General features: G+C 43.1%; 1 pseudogene; it reads right to left on the reverse strand.

The window, feature by feature from the left end:
- Positions 1-10,407: 10,407 nt before the first annotated feature.
- On the reverse strand, positions 10,408-10,525 carry LOC124799596 (annotated as a pseudogene).
- Positions 10,526-11,379: the final 854 nt, after the last annotated feature.

Below are 11,379 nucleotides of genomic sequence, written 5' to 3' on the forward strand. Positions count from 1 at the left end.
AACTGATACACTAGAATTTATATGTTTTTCAATTTCAATTACTGTCAGTTACAGAAAGCTATATAAGATTTGTGAGGGTAAAAACTAGTTATAATGACGTTTGAAATGCTTATTAATTATGCAAATGATTCTACTGTATTTTTTTCTCAATGTCACAAAATATTGATATCAATGATGTCATATATTTCAGCGACAACAACAGGAAAAAAAACCAGCACAGGACTGGATTTAAACACACAGCGAAAAGTTCGTACCTGCTCTGTTAGCCCCCCACGCAACTCATTCGTCCGGTATAGCACCAAGCGTGTGCACTGATGCAGTGGCAACAGAACTTCGTCATTTTCTCTGAAACTATTTGGGTGCTGGTATCTAGGCAAAACAAGTGTCCATTCATTTTCGTTCTTCTCCCACCAAGTTCCGATTGTGTCAGAGAGCGATCTATTGTGGCTCTTCATTGTAAGATATAGTTACAGTAAACTACTGATGTATCGCCACGCTCCTTGTACGAGGGCTGTTCAATAAAGAATGACCATAATTCTTTAGGATCATAATTTCTCACTATAAAATTTAATCTTATGATATTCTGTTAGCTTAATGTGCAACAAACACGGCGTAGTAGTTTCATTGTTGGGACTCCTGGTTGCCGCCTGTGAGAAGCAGGCAAGGTTAGACATATTCAGTATCGTCTACCACTGCAATGGAGGTAACACGCGAGGAGCAATATGCGGCTTTGAAATTATGCTTTTGTCTCAACAAATCTTTAGCTGAGGCCTATACAATGTTACAGGAGACCTATGGAGACTCTGATCTTCCCTACAGCACAGCTCGAAGGTGGTTTAAAATGTTTAAAGAGGGGAGACAGTCAATTTCAAAGCAAGATGGACCCGGTGCCCTAGTTACTGCTCTTATGGAAGAAAACATCAACACTGCTGCTGTCATTATGAGAGAGGATAGACGAATTACCTTAAGATCACTTCCTGAAATACTGCACATTTCATTACGTGCCATCCACAGGTTGGTGACAGAAAAATTACACATGACATGTGTTTGTGCCTGATGGGTTCCAAGACTGTTGATTCCCGAACAAAAGCGTGCAGGCCTGCAGGCAGTTAAAGTTGATGTTAGAGGCAGATCCGGAGTTGCTTTCAAATGCAATCACTGCTGATGAAACCTGGCTACAACATTTTGATCCTGAGAGCAAACAGCAGAGCTCAGTGTGGAAATCTGCTTCCTCACCAGCCCCCAAGAAAGCAAAGGTGGTTGCTTCTGCTGGGAAAGTTATAGTCATCTCATTCTTTGATATTCATGGAATGGTTTATCAGCATGTTGTACGCGCACACACATCAGTAACTGGACAGTACTACAGGGATGTCCTGAAAATATTGCAAGTCCATATCAGGTGCAAAAGACCACATTTGCGTGAAGCAAGTTGGATGCTGCACTTCGATAATGCGCGGCCGCATAATCCCAATGTTGTTGCTGAATATCCTGCAAAAATCAACGTGAAGCGCATCCCTCACCCTCCCTACAGTCAGGATTTAGACCTACGTGACTTTTTTCTAATCTCTAACAAAAAGAAACGCCTTCGTGGGAAGCATTATCAATCATCAGAAGCACTGGTGAAGGCTACGGAGGTGGTTTTAATGGACCTCTCAAATAATGGTTTCCAGCATGTATTTGAAGACTGGCAGAAACGCGGGGGCAAGTGTATCGCATTGGTGGGAGACTACTTTGAGAAGGACCATCAAAATTATGAGGATGAGTACAGGTATGTTGTAAAAAAAATTATGATCGTTCTTTTTTCAACAGCCCTCGTAGAACACAGTTTCAGTAAACTGCTGATGTAACTCCATGCCTGTGTGTAGAACAATGAGTTCTTGCAGTAGTACCTTGCCAGAAATATAGCCTGGCCCGTTCTTACGGGCCTCTAATGGTGGTCTTGAGGAACTATTATAGTATCGAAATTAATCACCACGTCCTGCATCCCTCAGGAATATTGTGATGTAATTAAACTTGAATCCATGGAAACTGACATGTGTCATTTCTTGTGATGTATTGACTTTTTTATTCTCTCTTTTTCACTCTCTTCTTGAAAGAATATGATCGGTCAGCTTGTCAATGAAAACGCAGGTTGCTCGCTGGGAGTTGCATCGCACAGGGACTGGAATGACGACAGTAATAGGTGGCGGACACACCCCCTGCCGCCTTGAGTTATCAAACTGTTTAAAACGAATCGAAGATATCTTCAATTACACATATTTGCCGTTTGTTAGCTGTGTAGGGGCGATTTCAAAATGAAAACAGTTACGGAAGAAATTATTTAAATTTAATCTCGAAATGTTAAACTTGTTTGATCAATTTCATTTCATCTAAATTCATTTCGTTACCTATGTTTAACTTTTTCAGTTATTCAATTGTGATGTAAGGAGTGACGTGTCTAGTCTATATGCCTATCTGTCCTCCTGCTTTTACCCTGTTTATGCGTCGCTTAAATTTTTAATTAAGCAAGAGCCAAGAGCAGCTGTTTCAGGAGACAAGGTGACGTGTGCAGTGAGTATCCGGAAAGCGTTACCAACACTCTCCAAGATGAAATGATATTACAAGTAGTGTTGGCCACTGAGTGGATCCTGCCACAAGCGCCGTATTATTTAGCACAGCAGTCTGTTTTAACAATTACATGTCAATAGTTCACGTATGAATGTTGTGATAGCCTAGAGCGGTCGTTAGTGTAGAACAGCCGAGACACAAACTACGAGCGATATGCATCAGCTGACAGATATCACGTAGATATTCCATCCTGTTCCCACCTGGGTAACTGCTTCTTGTACTTCGGATCCTCTCTACCTTAATGTAACTGAAAATTGAAAAGCTCATTATTTCAGTCGCTTGTCGCTTGTAAAGCACAATACAGGACTCTCTCTTGTATACGCATTTGACCATGCTCGTAGCGTGAAGTAAAACACAATACACCCCTGCACCCTCATGACCACGCCGTACAGTATCACACTTCTAACGAACACGTCATACCAGAGCAGTGACTGGCTGCCTTCTCTGTGCTCAGTAGCGCCACACTATAACATCAGCGTGTTGGCTTGTTAGCTGCCCGCCAGTCACAGTGTGCAACTGCAGTATCTTCTGTTGCTCTGTGCACCAATAGAAACCGTCTGCCCTCCAGGTAGGCGATGTGCGCGACATCTTCACCATGCCCCACACTGATCACTGTGACTATACAGCCTGCCCACCGCTGCGGCACAGCACGTTGTAGACTGGAACTTTTTTTTTATTTACTTTATTTACTCAGCCAACCGAGTAGCATCTCGATTTAGCCATCAGCAACACTTAGTAACAGTGTACTGGGAACTGAATAAAAGAATACAGAAATGCATAGTTACAAGCGGAGAAAGCTCAACCCATCACATCTGTGTCCACTATATTTTTGCAACAATTAGATTAAAAGGTAGTCAAAATTGTGCTGAGTTACAGTTCACACCATTCCTGAAATATCTTCGGAAGTAAGAGAGAAAAGTAGAATATGTACACCATTAAAACCTACAGATTGTGCCCAGTACTTTTAAGGAACCTAAAAATCACTTTATATAAGCGAATGTCTTTCGTAAACAAAGGAGAAGTAGCTGACTGAGGAGAATGGTATCCCATACTCAACGTTGTCTTCAGAAAGTCCAACTATTCGCAGTCAGATCTGGGACACGCAAACAAGATGTGCTTGACATCAGCTTCGACTCAGGATCAAACTCACAAGTCCGCGAAGCGTAAACGTTTATCCAAAGTAGATTTAGAGGAAAAGAGGCGTGATTGAAGAGAAGTCGTATAATAGTGGAAGTCGTAGGGCTGTTCAAATGTGTCCTCATGAACCACTGCTGTGAAGAAACCCGCGACTGGAGAACTGGGTAATAACCGCCGTTCCTTTGCTGTGAAACGTTCCGCATCTTTTGCCATTGCCGGCCGCTGTGGCCGAGTGGTTCTAAGCGCTTCAGTCCGGAACCTCGCCGCTGCTGCGGTCGCAGGTTCGAATCCTGCCTCGGGCATGGATGTGTGTGATGTCCTTAGGCTAGTTAGGTTTATGTAGTTCTAAGTCTAGGGGACTGATGACCTCAGATGTTAATTCCCATAGTGCTCAGAGCCATTTGAACCATTTTTCTCTTGCCACTGTTGGTTTTCGTGACCCTCGACCTCACGTAAGCCTGTCTAAGGTAATTTCAGATAGACTGGAACTTCCGTCTCGGTTGCTGGCCACGTACCAACTCTGGTCTGCTTCAGCTGTGGCCCGCGACGACAAATTGGGCCCGTCATGCTGCACCCAAAGCAAGTCCAGAAAGTGCCCCATAGCAGCACCGGCAGCGCCCCACGACTCACCATCTGCTGACCACTGCAGCCTTCAGAGTGGCTGAAGTTGAAGGCGGCGCATCTCCCAGCCATGCGAACTGATATATCTGTTGTCCGGTCTCCCAATACGAACAGCCTAGGCCGCCGCGCCAATCCTTGGCTCAGACGACGCACAACAGGACTCCCCGCCGCTTGCGCCGCTGCGGTGTCGCTGACCTCCAGATGATGTTGTCAGTGCCACTCTGTGCAAGCTCAATGACGTCAGACCTGTCACGGCTCCCCAGATAGGCTCCGAGCGCCGCAGCCGCGACCCAGACGCCGTCAAGCGCTCCCTCTGGTCAAACTACGAGCGTCAGAGCAGCGCTGCCGCGGCTGGCTTGACGGGTAGTAAGGAAACCGTGCTGAGAACATCAGTTTCACAGCACACTAGAGACGTTTCTTTTTTTTAAAAAAAAGTTGAATAACAAGTATACTATTTTTGTTCTACTGATTTTTGTTTATTTCAAACTACACTCATGCTCATAAATTAAGGATAATTTCAGAATGTGGTGCAACACAACGTGGCACTACACAAAACTGCTGCTAATAGCATAGGCACATAGGAAACAAACACAACACAGATCTGTAGGTCCACAGTATTGGTGATAAGTTGAGAAAGCCGTCCCGAAACACATGTGCTACAAAACGCAACTGTTTCCTGCACATGTACCTTGACATCAATACGGGATATGATCACCATGCACACGTACACAGGCCGCGCAACGGGTTGGCATACTCTGGATCAGGTGTTCGAGCAGCTGCTGGGGTATAGCCTCCCATTCTTGCTCCAGTGCCTATCGCAGCTCCTAAAGTGCACTAGGGGTTTTAAGATGTGCAGCGATACGTCGACCGAGAGCATCCCAGACGTGCTCGATGGAGTTTAGGTCTGGAGAACAGGCGGGCCACTCAATTCGCCTGATATCTTCTATTTCAAGGTACTCCTACACGATGGCAGCTCGGTGGGGCCTTGCGTTATCATTCATCAGGAGGAAGGTGGGACCCACTGCACCCCTGAAAAGGCGGACATACTGGTGCAAAATGACGTCCCGATACACCTGACCTGTTACAGTTTCTCTGTCAAAGACATGCAGGGATGTACGTGCACCAATCATAATCCCACCCCACACCATCATACCCTTTCAAGGACATTAATGGGTTGGTATCTGGTTCCTGGTTCATGCCAGATGAAAAACCGTCGAGAATCACTGTTCAGACTATACCTGGACTCGTCCGTGAACATAAGCTGGGACCACTGTTCTAATGATCATGTACTGTTTTCTTGACACCAGGCTTTACGGGATCTCCTGTGACCAGGGGTCAGTGTAATGCACCTTGCTGGTCTGCGGGCGAATAAACAATGTCTGTTCAGTAGTCTGTAGACTGTGTGTCTGGAGACAACTGTACTGGTGGCTGCAGTAAAATCCCGAGCAAGGCTACCTGCAGTACTCCGTGGCCGTCTGCGGGCACTGATGGTGAGATATCGGTCTTCTTGTGTTGTTGTAAGCTGTGGACGTCCCATACTGTAGCGCCTGGACACGTTTCCTGTCTTCTGGAAACGTTGCCATAATCTTGAGGTCACACTTTGTGGCAGACGTAGGGCCCGTGCTACGACCTGCTGTGTTTGACCAGACTCACCCTAGTATTCTACCCCTCATAACGTGATCAATATTTGTTCTTTGAGCCATTTTAGCACACAGTCACCATTAGCACGTCTGAAAACGTCTGCGCACTTACTCGCTGCACGGTACTCTTGACATGCACCAACGCCCCTCTGCGTATGTGGACTGCTGCCAGCGCCACCATGCGACGACTGCAGGTCAAATGCACCGCATGGTCATACCCCGAGGTGATTTAAACCCGCAAACCGCCCACCAGAGCGTTGTTTCACCAAGTATCAGCATTATCCTTAATTTATTGGCATGAGAGTAGTTTTTGGCTTATTGAGTCATCTTCAGGAAATAACAGACAAGCGTCTCAAAGGGACACTAGTTCTTAAGTAACCAAACGTTATAAACAAAATTGCAATCTACTTGCATAGAGTTTTGTGCATCTGACTTGTTTGTTAACGTTGAAACTACACTTTACACAATGGACAATATTAAGCACAGTAAATACTTAAACTGTACAGTGTTACAGGTTAAGTGGCTCTAATACCAAAGTCCTGACATTGGCTGAGATATTGTTAAACTTTATTTATGTTGAGCAACAAACATGTTTTTTTTTACACTGTATATCAAACTTTAGTCAGTGTATAATATTATACACAGTAATTAAAATACATAATCTTACAATATTACAGGTTATACAGCTATGATGCCATAGTTTGTGAGGGCCTGACATTGACTGAGAAACTGTCAAACTGAGCATTCTTTCCTGAATGAGATTTTCACTCTGCAGCGGAGTGTGCGCTGAGCACTCTTTATTTATGTTGTGCAGCAAGCATGTTTTTTAACAGTGTAAACTAAAATTTAGGCAATGGATAATATTATACACAGCAAATAAAATAAACAAACCCACAGTACTGCAGATTATGTGGTGTGCTGGAAGGACACAGATACCAAGTCCACACAGAAGTACTATATATAGCCCAAAAGGAAGAAACCTAAGCCTGTTACAAGCATTTGAAGTAAACAAACAACTAGCGCAAAACCCCAGGTGGCTCAAAATCCTCAGGTGGCTCTAAAAGATCAGTTACAGCTGAGCACTTTCCCACTTTTAAGCTTCACATGATGCAGTCAACCAGTCAAATACCCATAACCCACCACAATGGCACATACTGCTACACAAACTTAAAACATAACAGAATTTCCTATTCCTTATCTTGTTTACCCTACAAATGTTAACAATATAGCATGTAATACTGTTATGTGTATTTTAACCATGTACTGTGTTTAATAATGCCCATTGCATAGCTTGTAATTTACAGTGTAAAACATGTTTGCTGCATAAGCTACTAGTGATCAGTTACACACTTCTCAACCAACGTCACGGCCTCCCTAACTATTGCATCATAACTATATAACCTGTAATACTGTAAGATTGTGTATTTTAATTACTATGTATAATATTACCCATTGCCTAAAGTTTAATTTACAACGTTAAGAAATATGTTCGTTGCACATCATAAAAGAAGAGTGTTTAGTTTAACAGTTTCTCAGTCAATGGACCTCAGCCACTGGACCTCACAGACTTGGCATTATAACCACTTAACCTGTAATATTGTGTAGTTTAATAATTTATTGTGCTTAATATTGACCATTATGTAAAGTGTAATTTCAACGTTAAGAAACAATTTTGATGGACAACACTTTATGAAAATGGATTGTATCTTCGCTTATAGTGTTTGGACACCTAAGTACTAGTGCCCCTTTAGGACGCCAGTCAGTTGTTTCCTGAAGATGGCTCAATAAGCAGAAAATTAGTTTGAAATAAACATAGACCAGTGGAACAAAAGCATTGTACTTGATATTCAATCTTAAATATGGAACTATTTTACCAAGAAGTAACGCGAGAATCCATAAGGAAGACATATCTTTAGCAAAAAGTCTACGGGTCAGATGACGCATCAGTCTTCAAGAACGGAGTGTCATTCCCAGGCAACAGGAGTATCCAGAATTACACTCATGGAAGTTGTTTAACGAAAACTTCATCAGCAAACTTAAACTCTAGTACAGTTAAACATCGTCAGTATTGTGAGAATCGGATTCGTGAACTTGGAATACTCGAGAAAACGAAACTAGTATAGTGAACCAGAATTTTATTTGGCACCGTATTATCAGAGAGCAACAGCATAAGATAAGCTGTAAGATAAAAATAAAACAAAAATGATTCCTCCACGACGGGTTATTTAGCGGTGGATCAAATGGTGTCAGACAACCAGTCACCTGATTAGGGGAACCACAGTAAACCTAAATTTGACTGTTTGAACTTTGACTTTAGTTCTCTTATTCTTGAAAACGACTTCATCGCCTTAACCAAAGTGCCGCCTCACATGGAACGGAATTCCGTAATTAACAATACGACCAAACACAAAATTTGGCTTTCTCTCTATTGATCGTCGAAATCATGCCCTTGGGTCATTTTAATCTCGCCTTAGAAAATGGTTTCCAAGCTTTTCCTCTGATAGAATCCCGGTACTCTGAGGGAACACTTCGTTTCCTCTGCAGGTTAATAAAATTGTAGAAAATGAGATAAATTTGTTTTATCCGCTGATTACTTCAATTTTAAATCATAACTAATAACACAAAAATAAGAAGAAATGTCAAAAAGCCGTGTCATTAACAGTTTTTCTGTGGAGCAGTTATTCAGTTCCACAGAACACAGGTGTTCCACGAAACACCGTTAGGAAAACCCTACTCTATAGCCACTCTGAAACCTTAAAACTCACGAAAACTTCACTGGAAGCGGCTGTATTCTCTTTCCGACGGTATACACAGACGTTGAATACTGCAGCATACGGAAGAGAGGAGAGTTCTCGGTCTGGAAAGTTGCACAAGACCTAGACCATGCCGTGCTCATAGGTAGTAAACCCGTATGTTTATTACGACTAACTCTTTCCCTAAGAACACAGGGACATTAATTCACGAGAAGTATCTCGTGTATTATCTGCTTAGCGCTTCCGCTAGTTTCATATTTTAATTGGAAGGAATGCGTGCCGAGACGGTATCAAGGCAGGAGAGATACCAGCAGAACAGTAGAGTGCATTAAGCTGGAGGCTCTGAGTGCTGGGGCAGTTCAGTGGGCTGCGTCTGGTAGCTGCTATTTTCCGGAACCATCACTCCTGCTGAGTGCGTTTGCACCGCTACAGCAGAGTAGTGAGTGTACTGAACCAGTGTATGATGCGCGGCTACAGCTGTCTTTGCCGACAGCAAGACAAGCTGAACATATCACATCTGTTGCAACTGCAGTCTTATACGAACGATTACGATGAAGCTTTATCTAGTCGTTCGAGCCGTCTTACTGCTTACAGCGTACATGCTCTTCCAGGACGATGCTCGAGTTGTATCTCTGGAATGGAGGAGTTTGTTTTAAATTTGTTACAATGAGCTGTGAAGGCTGTGAAGATGGATTATTGCGCAACACTGAAGCAAATCGTTTACGTAGTAACTGAAAACGAAACTACCTAAAATAGTGTCCAGGGCCATTCCGATACGTTTTTATATCGAATTACACTTCGAAAACACCATGTCCTTTCGCATTATCTCTTCGTTTTTGCCTCTAGAGTGACGTAAATTCGCATCAGCGTATCTTCTGGTCTTTGTTATTGTACAGTATTCTCCCATGCTCATACTTTGCAACCTTCTTCGCTCTTCTCTCCAAGCTGATTTTTGCCCTGGGTCTAATTCTGTTCCGGGAATAGATGACAACGTGAATTTTCGACTTCAAAATCGCACGATTGTAAATCTCTGTTTCCTGTGTTCCCATTTTCTCAACAGATCTTTCTACCTCTTCGACGTAGCATATTTTGGCTCTCGTGTTACCTGTTGTGTCAGCATCCCCTGATCCAGTCCAAGCACGTGTCCAGAACTCTGCAGTTCATGCTTAAAGTGCCTGGCAGGGGAGCTCTGATTTCTCTTATTTCATTACCTTGACGGTTTCTCCCTGTGTATGTTGGCGACAGTAAAATATTTTCACACTCAGAGGAAAAAGTTAGTGACTGACATTTCATGGAAAGATTTCGCGGAAAGAAAAACGCCTTTGTTTTAATGATTGACAATTCGCTTATCAGAACCGTGACAATATCTTACCTTTTTCGCGGTAGTAAAAACCGAGCTGCCATTCTATGGACTTTTCTGACGTCCTACGTCAATCCTTCCTGCAATGCACTCCGTCTTCTGGCCACAAGTGGCCCATCGCGACCATCCGACCGCCGTAGTATCCTCAGCTGAAGATGCGGATAGGAGGGACGTATGGTCAGCACACCGCTCTCCCGGTCGTTATGATGGTTTTCTTTGATCAGAGCCGCTACTATTTGGTCGAGTAGCTCCTCAATTGGCATCACGAGGCTGAGTGCACCCCGAAAAGTGGCAACAGCGCATGGCGGCCCGGATGGTCGCCCATCCAATTGCCGACCTCGCCCGACAGCGCTTAACTTCGGTGATCTGACGGGAACCGGTGTATCCACTGCAGCAAGGCCGTTGCCCCATACTACCTGCAAGGTTCTCCCTTTTTAATAAGTTCTTTTCGTCCTCGTGTAAATGACGTCATACTGCTCTTTATTCAGCTACAACTGTTATTTTCGCAGCACATACTTGTAGATATCTTGTCTAAATAATTTTACAAGTGGTTTTGATCTGATGACGACTTTAATATACGGTAAATAACAGCATCATTTGCAAACACCGTAAGCGGACTACTCAGATTATCTCCTAAAACATCTGTGTGCGATTAGGAACAGCAGAAGACTTATAACACTTCGTTGGGGAACTCAGTCCGTTATCTCTTCAGTTTTACTCCATTTTACGTCTTTTACCTCGTACCTCGAGATTTCCTGATGCTGTCCGAAATACTCTCTGTATTGGTGCAGAGTCCTTGGTTCGTTCGTCTTCTATATTGACCGTCACTTTTTCTTCGAGATCCCAATATCTAAGAATCTTTCGTTCCGCAATTCTGGTTTTTCGAGTAACCTTGATAAGTGCAGGCTGTATGTAAGGCTTTCAACTCCACATACTGTAAATACAAATACTCATATTTTATTCGGTAGCATTTTATTTTGGTTTGTTGTCCGCAGTTTCACAGCTCATAGAACAAGTCTGTGTGGTACACCATTAATCTACTACACATCAATAACCAACATATGAAATCAATATTACCAAAAACCAATTAAAAATTTAGAAAAAATTTTGAAACAGAAGCTATACGCAGCCAACAGAAATTTCCATTTCCGAGATAAGTAAAATTGTTAAGGCATTAAAGAAACTCAGTTCTTTCGGACGTATCACGTGTTCCATGGTAAAAGACCTTCTTCCATTTCAAGCTACAAGATGGTGCACTATC

The sequence above is a fragment of the Schistocerca piceifrons genome, chromosome 5 (assembly GCF_021461385.2).
Source record: "Schistocerca piceifrons isolate TAMUIC-IGC-003096 chromosome 5, iqSchPice1.1, whole genome shotgun sequence".
Taxonomy (NCBI): Eukaryota; Metazoa; Arthropoda; class Insecta; order Orthoptera; family Acrididae; genus Schistocerca; species Schistocerca piceifrons.